The sequence below is a fragment of the Danio rerio genome, chromosome 11 (genome assembly GCF_049306965.1).
Source record: "Danio rerio strain Tuebingen ecotype United States chromosome 11, GRCz12tu, whole genome shotgun sequence".
Classification (NCBI taxonomy): domain Eukaryota; kingdom Metazoa; phylum Chordata; class Actinopteri; order Cypriniformes; family Danionidae; genus Danio; species Danio rerio.
Genome location: NC_133186.1, coordinates 19,764,519 through 19,781,112, shown reverse-complemented (window position 1 = coordinate 19,781,112; position 16,594 = coordinate 19,764,519). Strand labels below are relative to the sequence as shown.

General features: G+C 34.1%; 1 protein-coding gene and 1 long non-coding RNA gene across 3 annotated transcripts in view; one reads left to right on the top strand and one right to left on the bottom strand.

The window, feature by feature from the left end:
• The window catches only part of tafa4b (TAFA chemokine like family member 4b), a 117,796-nt gene that overhangs the window by 67,191 nt on the left and 34,011 nt on the right, over positions 1–16,594 (top strand). The gene's annotated exons all lie outside the window — the stretch shown is intronic.
• LOC141376586 (uncharacterized) lies at positions 245–16,448 on the bottom strand. Of its 2 annotated transcripts, none has more exons than XR_012387118.1 (4): positions 16,208–16,448; positions 3,368–3,559; positions 2,686–2,966; positions 245–2,055 (listed from the first exon to the last, which is right to left on the bottom strand). It is a non-coding gene; the product is annotated as an uncharacterized lncRNA (long non-coding RNA). The 2 variants fall into 2 exon arrangements; XR_012387119.1 differs by having other exon boundaries at positions 3,368–3,488; positions 16,208–16,435.

Genomic DNA, 16,594 nt, shown 5'->3' with positions numbered 1-16,594 from the left:
CACACACACACACACACACACACAAACACACACACACATACTAGACTCTCTCATAAATTAAGATTTGTCCCTGGAGCAGTAAATTTTTAAAAAGTTCACATTATAGTACATATGATATCCGAGAAAGTGTACCACTTGAATTTTGTTGGTACTAACTCTTGAGGTCTTTTGGAAAAGTTACAGACTCATAGTAGTGAGTAATAAACATTTTCAGCACAATAAAAAAGTAACTGCAACTTGTTTTCTCAAACTTGTGAGTTTACTTGTTGCAATTCAGATTTTGCTACTCAGAATTGTTAGGAAATTAAATCAGAACTGTGAGATAAACTTGAAATTGTGTAAAGTTGTGATCTTGAGGAAAAAACAGAAAGAAAAAAAAAACAGAGGATACTAAATAAACCAACAATTGCAAGAGTTAAATTCTAAATCGTGAGATATAATTTTTGAATTGTGAGATACAGTATAATCCCTAAATCGTGAGATATAAATTCTGAATTTTTAACTATAAAACTAAACTAAACTGGAGCAAAATTTTGATAAATACGTTTAGAATTGCAAATATACTCTGAATACTGAGATATAAACTGCAAATTGCATGAAAAAAACTAGGAATAGTAACTTTTTAGAATGGTCAATTCTTGAATTAAAAGAATTTGAGATCTAATCTAAACATAAATTTAGAATTACAAAGATAAACTGGATTTTTTGAGATCTAAACTCTATATTGCATAATTGTAAATTGATTTAAATTAAGAATTCAGATTTATGAACAAACTTCAGGGTGAACAAACTTCAGGGTAAGGCTAATAAATGGGCTGTCCTTTCTGCATTTAAAAAGATTTGCGACCAACAAAGAAGAGGTTTTAACAAAAGCCCCACCAATCAACAAATGTCTATTATATTCAACACACATATTAAATAATTTTTATTAAGATCACCCACTGATCTACACTACCGGTCAAAAGTTTGGGATTAGTTTATTTTTTTGTTTTAAATTTTATTTAAAAAAATAATTAAAATTATTCTGTTCATCAAGGCGGCATCTATTAAATATTTAAAAAAATGGGTAAATTGTTAAATACTTATTTCTTGAATATTTATTTGTTACTTACTGTATGCAGTTTTAAATGAAATTATTACTCAAATTACATTCATAATATGACTTACACCCATTACATGTTTTCAATGCAGTTTTTTCTTTTCTGCTATTTCCGTGATTTTAGCGCAATTCTGAGAAAAATTCAGTTTTACATAAAAAGTCTGAATTGTGATACAATGCAAAAGTCACAATTACCTTTTTTGTTTTTGTTTTATGGAGTTCCATAAGAATGTGAACAAAAGGTGCTGAAATACTATAAGGATGTGCAAAATAGTAAAGTGTGTGTTGTTATACAGTAGCAGATAATATTTATTTTCAGTAAGTTATTTACTTGGTAGAATTAGTCTTTCTACATCAAAAGTTAGTTTAATTCAATGTGTTACTTTCCCTGTAATTAAATGTGATTTTACTAGAGCAAGAATTGCTACTATTATTATATGTGTGTGTTCAATATGAGGATGTTCAGGGTGACCCATTTACACACAATCACCACTGACACATTACCATTTATATCTGATATCAACATGTATCTCCTGGGGCCAATTGTGAAAATTAGATGTATTTTGAAATAATAGCTGTTATCTGTAAGGGATGTGACTTCATTGTCCTCCGCTCCATCTATTCTCTATTACCTAAAGGTTTTGAGACAAGAGAGTGTAGTTTGGGTGATGAAGGAGCTTTAAATGTGTCCCTTCGGTCATACTGTACGCTCTTTAGTTATGAAGGCAAGAGGGTGAAGGCTGGCAGCCATTTTTCTTTTTTGTCTTCTTTGACATGCGAGACAAAAGACCCCAGCAGAAAGTAGGGAGAGCGGCATCAGAGGAGGTTTTCCATGTTATGACTTTCATGGCCCTCTTTGACTATAGTTCATGTAATGACAAAAATGGCTCCTGTGCACATTTTGTATTTTCTTCAGAAGCGAGGCTGCAGGATTGGGTTGTAGAGGCACAGAGAGTCTGATGTAATCCAGAGAAAGACAACCGAAGGTTATGAAAAAGGAGAGAATAGACACAAGGAGAAATTAATTATTCTTTACTAATAATGGCTGATTGCGTGTTTATACTGTAAATAGTTTGACGAATTCCTGATATTATTAATGCAAAATAAATAATAAAAATTGTACATAATATATAACTATCTATATAAATTATGATATAATACTGGTGATTGAATAAATTATTATTACAGAATTTATTATTATTATTATTATTATTATTATTATTATTATTATCATTATTAGTATTAGTATTAGTATAAATGGCAGCACGGTGCTAAAATTATAGCTAACTGAAAAATAATCTAATTGCATGTTTAACCATATTATTTAAAACTTTAACTGAAAAACAAATAAAATAAAACTTAATTAGTAAGTATATTTTAAGTATATGGACAAAAAAATTAAACAATCTTTTTTTTTTCATTGTATTTACAGTGAAAACAGGCATGAATGGCACTTGCAAGAAAAATTTGAGATCTTAAAAAGCATAAACAGCAAAAAAAAAAAAAAAAAAAAAACTGCAAAAAACGCACCTCCTGGGTTGTATTAGGTGTCTAGGTGTTTATTTTTTGCCTTTTGTCCTACCTACTTTTTGAAACCGTTCTTCACCGGACTCGATCCCCATCATCCATGTTAACACCTCTCTGCGATTCAAGTCCACCGACAAACACAGCCAGCTACTGAACAAACTGGTAACAGTGGGAAAGTCGTCCATGGGAAGGTAAGCGGTCAGCTGGTAGCTTGAATAGGAAAGGCGTCATACTGCCTCGTAGCGTTCATGATAAAGACAAATTGCAATCATACGTACTTCTGGCTACATGATTCACGATCTCCAGAAATGTATATAGGGCTACATTTTCAGAATGAACCCTGTATGTTGAAACAAACAAACAGACAGACAGACAGACAGACAGACAGACAGACAAATAAATAAATAAATAAATAAATAAATGAATGAATAAATAAATAAATAAATAAATAAATAAATAAATAAAAAAAAAAATAAATAAATAAATAAATAAATAAAGATTGACACTACAGAATGAGTTAGAAAATTTACTGTAGCTGAAAGAAGAATATAAATAGTACAGCAGATTTTTTATGAGTTTATAAAACTGTACATTATATGAGCGGATGAATATATTTGTGCATGTGGGTGCAACAAACTGCAGTTGTTCATTTAAAAGCAGTCTAAAAAGAGAGCATGTGTGAGCTCACATCAGAGGTCATTTTGGCTTTGTGCTAATATATGAGAGAGTCAGTGGACTGACCTGTGTTTTCAGAAGTGAAGGAGAGAGAGAGGTGTGGGTCATTCTCCTCTATCAGCACTGCTGGATCTCCAGATCCCTCTGGCCATCAGTCTCGGTTTGTCCCTCAGGACCTCACAGCCTTCTGGACGAGGTCACAGATGAACATATTCTTTGCTTCTGAAGCTGTATAAATATCTAATACCCCGTGCAGAGCTGGCGAGTAGATAACCAGTAGTAGTGACTTACTTTATTTTTCAGTAGCTTAGCAATTGTGTTGCTTTTTCAGAAATAGGTTATTTACAAGAAGCAGTGGTGGAGCATGATAAAATGCTTTGTGTCATTATATACAGTATGCCATTACTTCATTGCTATACAAATTTGACTACTGAGAATGCTCGTTTCTGCACGTGTAATACTGCAATTTGTCAACCGCAGCCACGCGCAATACTGCGGATGTAAAAGCCGCCTTTTTATAAAAAAGAAAACAAAAACATGTCTGTGCTTTTTGCAATAGCCCCCAGGTGGCGCAAGAAACAATCGATTTTCCATTGACTCACAGGTAGTTGTCATACGTGTTTAGATGCCAGCATTTGTGTTGCTAGAGCACTCGATACAGCTGGATTTCTTTATTTATTAATTTATTTTGGAGATAATGCATATTTGTATTCCCATATAAATACAACAAAAAGACATCAAACCAATATAAATAAAACCAAAGCTATAATAATTTACAAGTCCGTAGCCAGCCCGGTGAAAGGGGTGGTTCTTTTTTTTTTTTTTTTTTTTTCAAAAAGTGGACCTTTTTGCAGTTATACTGTACGTCTCAGTTTAGCTATTTACCATAAGATTTAAATACTGCATTTTAGTGACATTTTTTTTGGTGGATTAGCTAGTCAGATGTCATCATAACCACACTTTTTGATGTACTAAAAATATGTTTTTAATACAAACATGTTTTTAATAGAATTATGCCTCTAAAAGCGCACCTACAGGTGTTTCAGGCACAGGTCAGACTTTCTCCAGGTCATAATTCATTCATTCATTCATTCATTCATTTGTTTTCTTTTCAGCTTAGTCCCTTTGACATCCCAGATCTCCCATGTGTGGGAAAGCAAAACAGGAAAAAGTATGGTTTCCAGAATAACAATAAAGCCCGTTCAGACTACAACAGCAATGTGTCACATTATACGATTTTGTCTAGATAAAATCGTGAAATTTTAATGTTTCATGGTTACCAAATATGACAGAGTACATGTACATGTTGCTTTGCGAACTGTCATATACAGTGTTACTTATACAAAGTTACTTTTGAAAGTAATGCATTACAAAATTGAGTAACTCCCCCCAAAACTAATTGCGTTTCTTAGTTACTTTTTTTATTGAAAGTAATGCGTTATATTACTTTTTTTTTTTTTTTGGGCGTTATGTTTCCTTACCTGGTTGAAGTTTGATCTCTTTCAGAACTTGCAGTTTTTTTTCACCTTTTGCCATGTATATAACCTACACCTTAATTTTCCTTTGAAAAATGTAGAACAAAATTATATTTTGAGAACTTTCTAAGCCCAGAGCTATGCATGCTGTATATACAGATTAATGACAGCTAGAAAAAGTAATGTGTTTGCTACTTTTATATGTTTTGTGTTAATAGTTAAGGAAATTAACTGTCCATTGAGATAAAAACAGCAATAAAGCCTAAGAGTAATAACATAAAATAATTTATATTAGAGCAAAAACAGATTTTAACAAATGTGTAAATCATTTCCCAAAAGAGAAAAAATCGTACTATATTACAAAACATTGTCGCTTCTACAGTAACGTTAGACAGTGGCTGCACCTCCTCAACAATTAAAGCAATAACCTTTTTTTACTGTTTAGTCAAATTAATTATTTTACCTGGAGGCCGTGAACGGATATCAATTATTGCTAAAGGTGGGATTTAAGAGTAATGCTTTGCATCCAGTTTTTTTCTTGATGCTGTGTTTCTTGCAGTTGTCAAGAGTTTTACTTACACATAATCTACACTTAAAGGTGCAGTAGGTGATGTCTTCAGAAACATTTTTTTGTTGTGCTGGTTAAAATTCTCTTCACATTCCAATAGTAGTAATAAAAATAAATTATTTAAATGTATTTATATTTATTTTTATCTTTTGGGTAGGGCATAAAACAAAAAAAATGTTCATCCAATTAATAATTGTCGCTAATAATTCCCATAATTCTGATAAGTAGCCCAAACTTTCTGTCAACAAATGTAGAGTTGAACAGCTTCGCATCCGTTCACACAGATCCGCCAATTCACGTTAACACAGGCCGCGGTCACATTTCATGTTGTTGTGACACGGTTTGTGTCTTTACTAAGTACTAACATACCGGACACCCCCTCTGACACAAAATATACTCATATCAATTAGTAGAACAGTAAGGCAGTTATTAGAACAGTACACTGACAAATCTGCTGTGAAATAACAGACCCGGTGATGATGATGAGTGCGATATTTTGTAAAATACAATTAAGCAAGGTAAAAAGTAAGTCGCGTTACATTTATTTTCATTCATTCATTTTCTTGTCGGCTTAGTATCTTTATTAATCCAGGGTCGCCTCAGCAGAATGAACCGCTTATCCAGCACGTTTTTACGCAGCGGATGCCCTTTCAGCCACAACCCATCTCTGGGAAACATCCACACTCACTTATTCACATACACACACTTATACACTACGGACAATTTAGGCAACCCAAATCACATGTACTGCATGTCTTTGGACTGTGGGGAAACCGGAGCACCGGGTGGAAACCCACGCGGATGCAGGGAGAACATGCAAACTCCACACAGTAACATTAACTGAGCCGAGGCTCGAACCAGTGACCCAGCAACCTTTTTTTTTATTTTTTTTTTTTAAGTAAGTCAAATAATATTACTTATTTTTAAAATTAATGTGTTATATTACTTGTTACTTTGGAAAAGTAATATTATTACGTAACGCGTGTTACTTATAATGCATTACCCCCAAACACTGGTCAAATATACACTTACCGGCCACTTTATTAGTTACACATTAATAGTACTGGTTTAGACAACTTTTGTCTTCAGAACTGCTTTAATCCTTCGTGGCATAGATTCAACAAGGTATTGTAGGAAACATTCCTCTGAGATTTAGGTCCATATTGACATGATAGCAGTAAACTCATTGTCATGTTCAAGAAATCAGTTTGAGATGATTCAAGCTTTATGAAATGGTGGGTTCTCCTGCTGGAAGTAGCCATCAGAAGATGTGTATACTGTGGTCATAAAGGCATGGACATAATTAGCAACAATACTCAGGTAGGCTGTGGCGATGTCACAATGTTCAATTAGTACTAATGGGCTCAAACTGTGCCAAGAAAACATCCCCCACACCATTACACCACCATCACCAGCCTGAATCGTTATTATAAGGCAGGGTGGATCGATACTCATCAAACCAGGCAACGTATAGTGGTGCTGAAACCACAATGCACAGCAATGACAAGTTTACAACCCATGCACACTCAACAGCTGAAAATCCCTGTATTGCGAGTTCACGCTGAATTAATTTGAAATAAAATATGATTTAATTAATGTAAGGTTTGTATAGACTACAATGATGATGACAGAAATCAAAAGTCTTTGTTAGACAGCTCTTGCTAAGTATAAAATAACTATCACAGGGTCTGACCAAGAAGTTGAAAAGCGAATCTGTCTGAGGGATTTATGCATTGACATTATAAACACAAACAAACATGGTATCCCTTCCAGTGTATCGAGTGCTCGAATTCCCTCAGTCATTTAAATCACTCCTTCAGGTAGACTATATTATTGGACTAATGTAGAGAATAGTGAACGAGTCTATAGGGGCAATTTTAGATACAAGACTCTTTTCTGCTTAGTCTCATTATAACAAGAAAAGAAGTAATTTTAACTACATACAATAATATGTCATCATTATAAGAAAATATGTGATTTTAATGACATAATTATGTGATTTTAACAACATAATATGACATTATTAGGGGAACGCTGTTGCTTTAAAGAATAACATCTTGTTATTACGAGAAAATATGTAGTTTTAACCTTAAAGGATCTCATTATTATGACATAATTTAGTGGAAAAACAATATGTGTCTCAGCAATGCATCGCCATATGGTTTTGAAGCATGCCATATTTTGCTAGATTTTATATATATATATATTTCATATGAATTCTAAATACTAAATATATATTGCTATATTTATAAGTGCTGTGAAACATTTATTTACAATCTAAATAAAATTTTGTACACACACATGCATGTATATATTTAAGAAAATGTTTATTTCAAGCCAAATTTACTTCCATTTTTTGGTCAGTTTCTCAAACTTTTATCCTTTATGATGTATAACATTTGGAAGTCTAAAAAAATTCTTCATCATTTCTCGTTTTGAGCCTTTTGAACAACCAAATACAACACAAGAATTAAACTTCTGAAGTTCTGCTAATGATTCCTTCAGAATCACTACCTGCACACCATCAGAATTACACACTGCAGAAATGACGACATCTGCAAATGACCTATTATGCAACAGGGCATGTACTTATTTTCAGGGAAATTACCAGATTAAGTAGGACCAGGCAGGTTTAAATCACATTACAATTCCATATCACTACGCCAAATGATTTATGTTGTTTTCAAGGTCCTTATGGCCCACAGAGACACTGAGCAAGTAAATATGTCTATTTAAACAGCAGCATTAAAATGACAAACTATTTACTACTAAATCCTGTTTTATTATCTACTGTAAGCACATTCTCTCTTTCTCCTGCTCTCTCTCCCATACAATCTAACTCACATACTGTACACAAACACACACACACAACTCCAACATATACCAACATTAAAGGGCACCTAGGTTACCCCTTTGTTCTGATTTAATATAAGTCTTTTGCGTCTTTAGAATGTGTATGTAAAGTTTCAGCTCAAAACACCCATCAGATTTTTCATTATACCTTTTACTTTTTTCATTATACCTTTTGCTTTAATCTCCTCCCTCGGCTGCGTCAGACATTTACATTTACATTTAGTCATTTAGCAGACACTTTTATCCAAAGCGACTTACAAATGAGGACAAGGAAGCAATTTACACAACTATAAGAGCAACAATGAATAAGTGCTATAGGCAAGTTTCAGGTCTGTAAAGTCTAAGAAGGAAAGTATTAGTAATTTTTTTTTTTTTAGTACAATTAGTGGTATATCCAGAGAGGCAATTGCAGATTAGGAAGTGAAGTGGAGACAAAATAGTTGAGTTTTTAGTCGTTTCTTGAAAACAGCGAGTGACTCTGCTGTTCTGATGCAGTTAGGGAGTTCATTCCACCAACTGGGCAGATTGAACGCGAGCGGTCGGGAAAGTGCTTTCTTCCCTCTTTGGGATGGAACCACTAGGCGACGTTCATTCATAGAATGCAAGTTTCTGGAGGGCACATAGATCTGCAGAAGTGAGAGCAGATAAGAAGGAGCAAAGCCAGAAGTCGCTTTGTAGGCAAACATCAGAGCTTTGAATTTGATGCGAGCAGCAACTGGCAGCCAGTGCAAACAGATGAGCAGTGGAGTGACATGTGCTCTTTTAGGTTCATTAAAGACCAATCGTGCTGCTGCGTTCTGGAGCAGCTGAAGAGGCTTGATAGAGTTAGCTGGAAGCCCGGCTAGTAGAGAGTTGCAGTAATCCAGTGTCGAGAGAACAAGAGCTTGAACAAGGAGTTGAGCTGCATGTTCAGATAAGAAGGGTCGGATCTTTCTGATGTTATAGAGTGCGAATCTGCACGATCGAGCAGTTCTAGAAATGTGGTCAGACAACAGACAGACTTAAAGGAAGAAGGTCTCACGCAACGTTTGTGAGAAATACTACAGTAATAACTTTACTAATCAGTATTTGTCGTGCTGTTGCATTGTTGAGTCACACGCAATATCATTACAAAGTTTACGCGCGCACACACACACACACATATACACACGCACACCGCAGCTGACACACACTCACACAGACAGGCAGATAGGTAGAGCGCACTTAGCTTTGCACTGTTTTTGCACTCAAATGTGACAGGATTCAGGCTAATCTCCACTGCTGTGTGGATATCTGTTATGTTATTGTACAAAATAAACCTGATTTAGCGTATATATAATTTGTAAGCATTATTCAATAATAAGCATGTACTGTTTAAGCAGTAAAAGTGCTTTCTTGAAACAAATAAAGGTTTCTTATGCTTAGATTTTACTAGCAGATGTATATTTGGACGGACTATTAGCTTAACCAACTAAAATTAAACATTAGATGCACATATAAGCTCTTCAGTTATTATCCCGGATTTTTTATTATCCCTAAAAGTTTTATTTCTCTTATTTGTCAGGAATATTAAATAAATAAATAAATAAAAAGTAAAAAGAAAATGTAAAAAATAACAAAACAAAGGGTGTCACAGTAGCGCAGTGAGTAGCTCAATTGCCTCATAGCAAAAAGGTCGCTGGTTCAAGTCTCAGCTGGGTAAGGTGACATGTGTGGAGTTTGCATGTTCTCCCCGTGTTCGCGTGGGTTTTCCCTGGGTGCTCCAGTTTCCACCACAAGCTCAAAGACATGTGCTATGGGTGAATTGGGTAAGCTAAGTTGTCCGTAGTGTGTGTGTGTGTGTGTGTGTGTGTGTGTGTGTGTGTGTGTGTGTGTGTGTGTGTGTGTGTGTGTGTGTGTGTTCCCAGTAATGAGTTGCAGCTGGAAGGGTATCTTCGCTGAGTAAAACATATGCTTGATAAGTTAAGTTGGTGGTTCATTCTGCTGTGGTGACCCAAGATTAATAAAGGGACTAAGCCGAAAATAAAATAAATTAATGAAAACAATTATTGAAAACAAATACAAATAATAAAAACAAAATAAACAAAATAAGTAAATAATAAAAGAATATGTAAAAAATTATAAATAAATGAATACATTTGTTTATTCATTCTAAGGTCAACATTATTAGGTCCCTTAAGTTTTTTTTCATTTTTTTTTTCAATTTGCTATAGAAAAACAATATAGTGTTGTACATCGACTTGGATAACTGTCCTAATTTGCCTATACTAATAATATAATTTAACCTTCTTGAATTGCACTTTTTGACTACTAATATCTTAGAAAAATAATATGTACTGTCATCATGATAAAAGACATAGAAATCAGTTAATATAATTTATTTTTAAAAACTACTGTTTGAAAGAAATGTACTAGAAGAAAAATCTCTAATCCACTAAATTATTCTTTGAAAAAGAATTCAAATTTCACAGTAAGGCTAAGGATTTCATCTTTATTTCAATTAAATTCTATATCTAAGTAGAAAATGTTAAATACAATAATATTTCAGAGTATTGCTGATTTTAATGTAGTTTATTCTATTAAATACAGGCTTGGTGATCATTACAGACATTTAAAAATATTAGTTAATCTTCCCCCAAAAAAGTAATTATATAGCTTTTTTGAATCATTTTTATTTTCTTTTCAAAAAAGTAAGATAGCATTGAAAACATTTTCTCTTTGACAGCATTTTTTATATTCACCTCATGTGCCACTTTAAACAGCAGACAGTGAGATGTTTGTCATTTTTTAACACTGTTTAAAAATAGTGTTTATTTATCACAATATCACCAATGTAATACAGAAAGACGCTGAGATTGGATCCCTGTTTTTAGATTTACATTGTGTCGTTCTCGAGTTGGCCATTAGAGGGCACTTTACCCATTCACATTTCACTGCAAGTCCACAAAGGAGCTTCAGAAGAAGCTAAAAGAAACTCTACTGAAATCTACAACTGATGAGACATGAGCTGCACCTTTTCATGGCAAATCAACTCAGAATTTGATCAACGTTGCACTAGAACTTTAAATCAACAAGAATGTAATAAATAAGGGATTAAATCTCTGCGGCATCTGATGTTTTGGCCCTTGGTGCAGCATTCAGGCTGGGACCACGAGTCTCAGCAGACCTGCCCATTAAAATCTCATTAGGGAGAGAGAAAAGAAGGCAGAGAGAGACTCCCGTCGTGCTTTACTCTGCGTGAGGGTCTGTCTTTGTGCCCTGTGTGTGTCTGGGGTTTTGTTCTGTTTTTTGGGGTGTGAGGAGAGCCCCCTCTGAGCCTCTGCCATCTGCGATTTGGGTATCAGGGATCACACACACATCTAGGCGCTTCAAGGCCCTGTTTAAAAAGTCCAGCATCATGTATCATCTACATGCTTGTCCACAGTAATGGCTTGGTTCATTAGTCTGAGTTTATTTTAACTATATTCTGGGCTGATATAGGCCTAACTCGGTTCAAGGGTGCTTGAATTTAAATAAATGCATGAAAAGCAAGACATTTTAAAACATGTATGTATTAATAGAGAGATTTAAATGCTTGAATTTTGCGTATATATGTTAAAGCTGGGCGAGGCAGTGGCGCAGTAGGTAGGGCTGTCGCCTCACAGCAAGAAGGTCGCTGGGTCGCTGGGTCGCTGGTTCGAACATCGGCTCAGTTGGCGTTTCTGTGTGGAGTTTGCATGTTCTCCCTGCCTTTGTGTGGGTTTCCTCCGGGTACTCCGGTTTCCCCCACAGTCTAAAGACATGCGGTAAAGGTGAATTAGGTAGGCTAAATTCTCTGTAGTGTGAGTGTGTGTGAGAATGTGTGTGGATGTTTCCCAGAGATGGGTTCCGGCTTAAAGGGCATCCGCTGCGTAAAAACTTGCTGGATAAGTTGGCGGTTCATTCCGCTGTGGCGACCCTGGATTGATAAAAGGGACTAAGCTGACAAGAAAATGAATGAATGAATGAATGAATGAATGTTAAAGCTGATTGCCAGAGATGGTTACACACAGTTATAGAGAGTCACTATACAAAACCTTTTTACAGCTGTCTATTCTGATTGATTGGTAAGAATCAAGTTTTGTGCACTTTCATTTAAAAATTCCTGATAAATGTAAAACAAATCAATTTAAATAAATAAAAATGAATTGAATGATTAATTAATTGAATGATCAGTCAATAATAAACACTCATTTGTGTTTAGTTATTTGTAAACAAACAAACAAATAATAATAATAATAATAATAATAATAATAATAATAATAATAATAATAATAATAATTATTATGTGCTGCAAAAATTATGTGTGAAAAGGGCAATAATCATATTAAGCATAACATGACAAAGTGCTTACTTTATACAGTATACACATTGTCTGCATAATCAGACATTTTTTTGCTGTTCGTAACTGTAATTTTGCGCATGCAGGTCAGTTTAGGACCATGATCTATTCATACTGCAATTCTGATATTGGCCAAATTTTTTTAACAGCAGTGTGAACAGCTATGCAAAAAATCAGATCGGAAAAAAAAAAATCTGATTTGAGCACTAAGCCTTGTAGTGTGAACGTAGCCTTAGTGTCACAACAGAGACAATATACAGCCATATCGCACTGCTACTCGTGTAATTTTGCGTTTATACAACAGTTCAAGAAAATAATCGTGTGTATAAAAAAGACAATCAAAAATGGACCCTTTATATGAGGAACTTTTTTTCATTACTCATTCATTGTTACTTTTACAAACATCACTTTAGAGCTAGTATTTGAATGATTCTCTAGCGTAATGTCTAAAGTGATGACAAAACAGGTGATTTTGCTCACATTTTAAGAGTATACAATATAACCCAATTCCCAGTATTTCTCTGTTGCAATTGGGATATCACAATAATTACCTCCAAAAAGCCAAACAAAGCAAGCACTACCAGAAACACTACAAGACGAAATACAGCACTACAACATACAAAAGACAGACCTCGACTTAGAAAGTCCAGTTTAATAATGATTTGATCAGCTGTAGTTGTAATGTAAATTAAAATGTAAATCGTCTTCGCTCTGCTCAGTATTGAACTGCAAAGTTACAATCTAAACAACTACAGCCAACAAAGCCTCAAAGGTACATTATGTTGTCCAACAGCTGCAATATTTGTCAAACTGTAGCAAGTTTATTGATCTGCGTCACTCTATGTAGGCAGAGAAATACAGAAGCGGGATGAGGCTGTAAGAGTTCTAATATTGGAAAATATTGCATGGCTATCAGCCAATCCGATTCGGGGACCAGACAGAACTGTTGTATCAATATATATAATATTTACAATATATATATATATATATATATATATATATATATATATATATATATATATATATATATATATATATATATATATATATATATATATATATATATAATCTATAGATAGATAATACATTTAAATTCAAATATTTAACATTTTTAATGTGGCCCTTGATTTTTTCTTGTTTATTAAAATTGTATTAAATATTTTCCCCAAATATTAGTTTGGATTAACTAATTTTTTTTTTTCTTAGATTATTTCCAGTTTTAGATTTGGGACTGACTAATCTAATGTAAATGCAGTATTACATTATTATAAAGCATTTTTAATTATATATAAATGCAAAAGTTCTCATAATTTTATTTTTGTTTGTGTTTACAACTTTATTAAATCGTTATTAATAGATATAAATGGGCCAACTTTGTAAATAAACAAACAAGTAAACAAGCCAACATGTGCAGGTAGGATATATTTTATTCATATTAGTAGTTAATCTTTATCCATTGTTACTCATTGAAGTACTTGAGTCACCCTGTAGTCTAAAGTTTTATTATAAACACTAATGTTTGTGCTCTATTTAAGGCAAATAAATAACCAATCCTTTGATCACTTAAAAAAGAGATGAAACAAGCTTAGTACACTGATTATTCAACCATTTTGCTCAGCAAATTTAATTAGGGGTTTGCAGCTTTTTTTATCAATTCAGCCAATAAAATCTCCTTTAGCGTAATTACTTTCAGTTTTTTTGTACTCTAGTTTATTGATGTGGTCTTGTATAAACACTTGTTCAGGTGTTCATTCATCTTACCAGTGCTTCAACAGAAGATTAAAAACATGCAACAGTGAATGAGATATCTTAAAGGGTTAGTTAACCCAAAATACTAATTTATTCAACATTTACTCTTGAGTGGTTCCAAATGATTGTTTTTAGGAGTTCCTTTCTGCTGTTTTAAAATAAAATAGACATTTTGAAGAGTCCTGGAAACAGGTAGCCATAGACCTTCAAGGAAGACACTGTGATAAGATACTGGTTTTCAACATATTTCAAAATACACTGTAAAAAGTGACTTTACTTAAAAAGTGAGTAAATCCATTGCTTTAAAATGAACTAACTGAGCTATGTGCATACCTAATAAATAAAGTTACTTACAAGTTTCCAAGTTACAATGGGTTTACTCAGTTTTTAAAGTAAACTCAACTTGACTTTTAAAGGAAATGAGTTTTCTAACTTTTTAAAGGACACCTGATGAAAATCAACTTTTATAAGCTGTTTGGAGAACTGTGTGAATGTATAGTGTGTCTCCATTTTGGAGTAATATAAACTCAACAAGTCTCTTTTTTAAAATGTCCCAATGTTAAAATGGGACCCAAACACCAGTGATTTTGACGACAACCACAACATGACGTAGGAGTGCGGTTTTCCCTGCCCACCAACTTGATTGACATGCACCATGGTTCTATAATAACATGTATACACAACATGTCCACAGAACTTTTTATTTTTTTTGAAAAAAAAAACAAAAAACTGGCATTATCTGTTCCAACTCTCTGTGATTTTTACAAGTTTGATAAGTTTATAAGTTTAAACAGAGTCTGTTTGTAATAAAGACAGTAAAATCGCTAATTCATAACTGCTATAATCATCACAGCCACATGGTGTCAGTAAACACGAATACCTGTGTGTGTGTGTGTGTACTGCAAACAGCTTCTGTGTGTGACTCATCGTTTCAAAAGACTTGAATAAACTCCACCACAAATACATGAAATAAACTTGGTATTTTAATGGGCCGTATTTCAGCTTCATCCGAGTTTGTCTCTGTCACTTTGCTGTTTATGTGACGGAACAAATGATGGGGATCAGACACGCACAGGGGAATGGTGGATAGGGAGAAGCAGCTGATTTGGATTTTAAAGAAACAGGCTATAAAAACAGCTATAATGTATTCAGACAGAAAAATGGACAGATTCCATAGGCTATGAAAAATTATCTGATGGGTATTTTGAGCTGAAACATTACAGACACATTCTGGACACACCGACGGCTTATCAAGCCTGAGCTCACGAGAAAACGTAAGTATTTTACATTTTGGCAGTTTAGGGGCTAATTCGTATGAATTCGTACGAGTTCAGTCGTAAGAAATTGTACGATTTTAAAAAGGAGGCGTGACACCTAACCCCACCCCTAAACCCAACCATCATTGGGGGATGAGCAAATCGTACTAAAATGTATGAATTAGATCGTACGAATTCGTACGAATTAGCCACTAAATGAAAAAGTTACGAATTGCCGTGAGATTGTGTTGGCTTATCTTACATCTTGTAAAAGGGGTAAAACAAAAAGGTGCCCTTTAAGTAAAGTAATAGTCACACTTTATTTTGATGGTCTGATTGTTGAATTTAAGTTACATTTCATCTACATGCCAACTTATTCTCATAAGATTATTAGTAGACTGTTAGATTGGGGTTAGTTGGGGTTGGGGTTACTGTACGTGTACTTGCAAAGTTCCTTATAGTCAGTTAAATGTCTGTTCAGCAGCAGTATCAACAGATATTAAGCTGACTGTCTAATAATACTCAAATGGACCATTAAAATAAAGTGCTACTAAAGTAACTTATTGCTTTTTACAGTTTATCTCGTTTTGTGTTCATAAACATACAAAATCCATAGAGGTTTGTAACAAATGGACATTTTTAAAAACAATTTTAAGCAACATTTACCTTATTCCATATCTTGCACCATATAGGAGTTGCATTAATGCAGTGGCAGATGTGATGAAAACCCATGGTGACTTTCTTCATGTGTCGGATTCGTGAGCTGGAATGCCTGCAGTTTAATAAATAGGTCGTTGGGGTCAGGTGTGCTTCCTCCGCTGCTCTTCGGGCATATCCTTAAGGAGACAAATGTGCTGTTACCCTGCAGAGAGTGATACTGAATTAATACACTGCATTAATGTGTGTCAAAGGCAGAATCTGTAGCTAAGCTGATAGCGGTGTAAATTAGGTCATTTCAAGCTTTGTGCTGCTGAGACGGAGTGCTAGGGTAATCTAATAGACGGGTATAAATGGATTTGGATTGATACTAGGGAGTTTTGAGTCTTTGCTGCA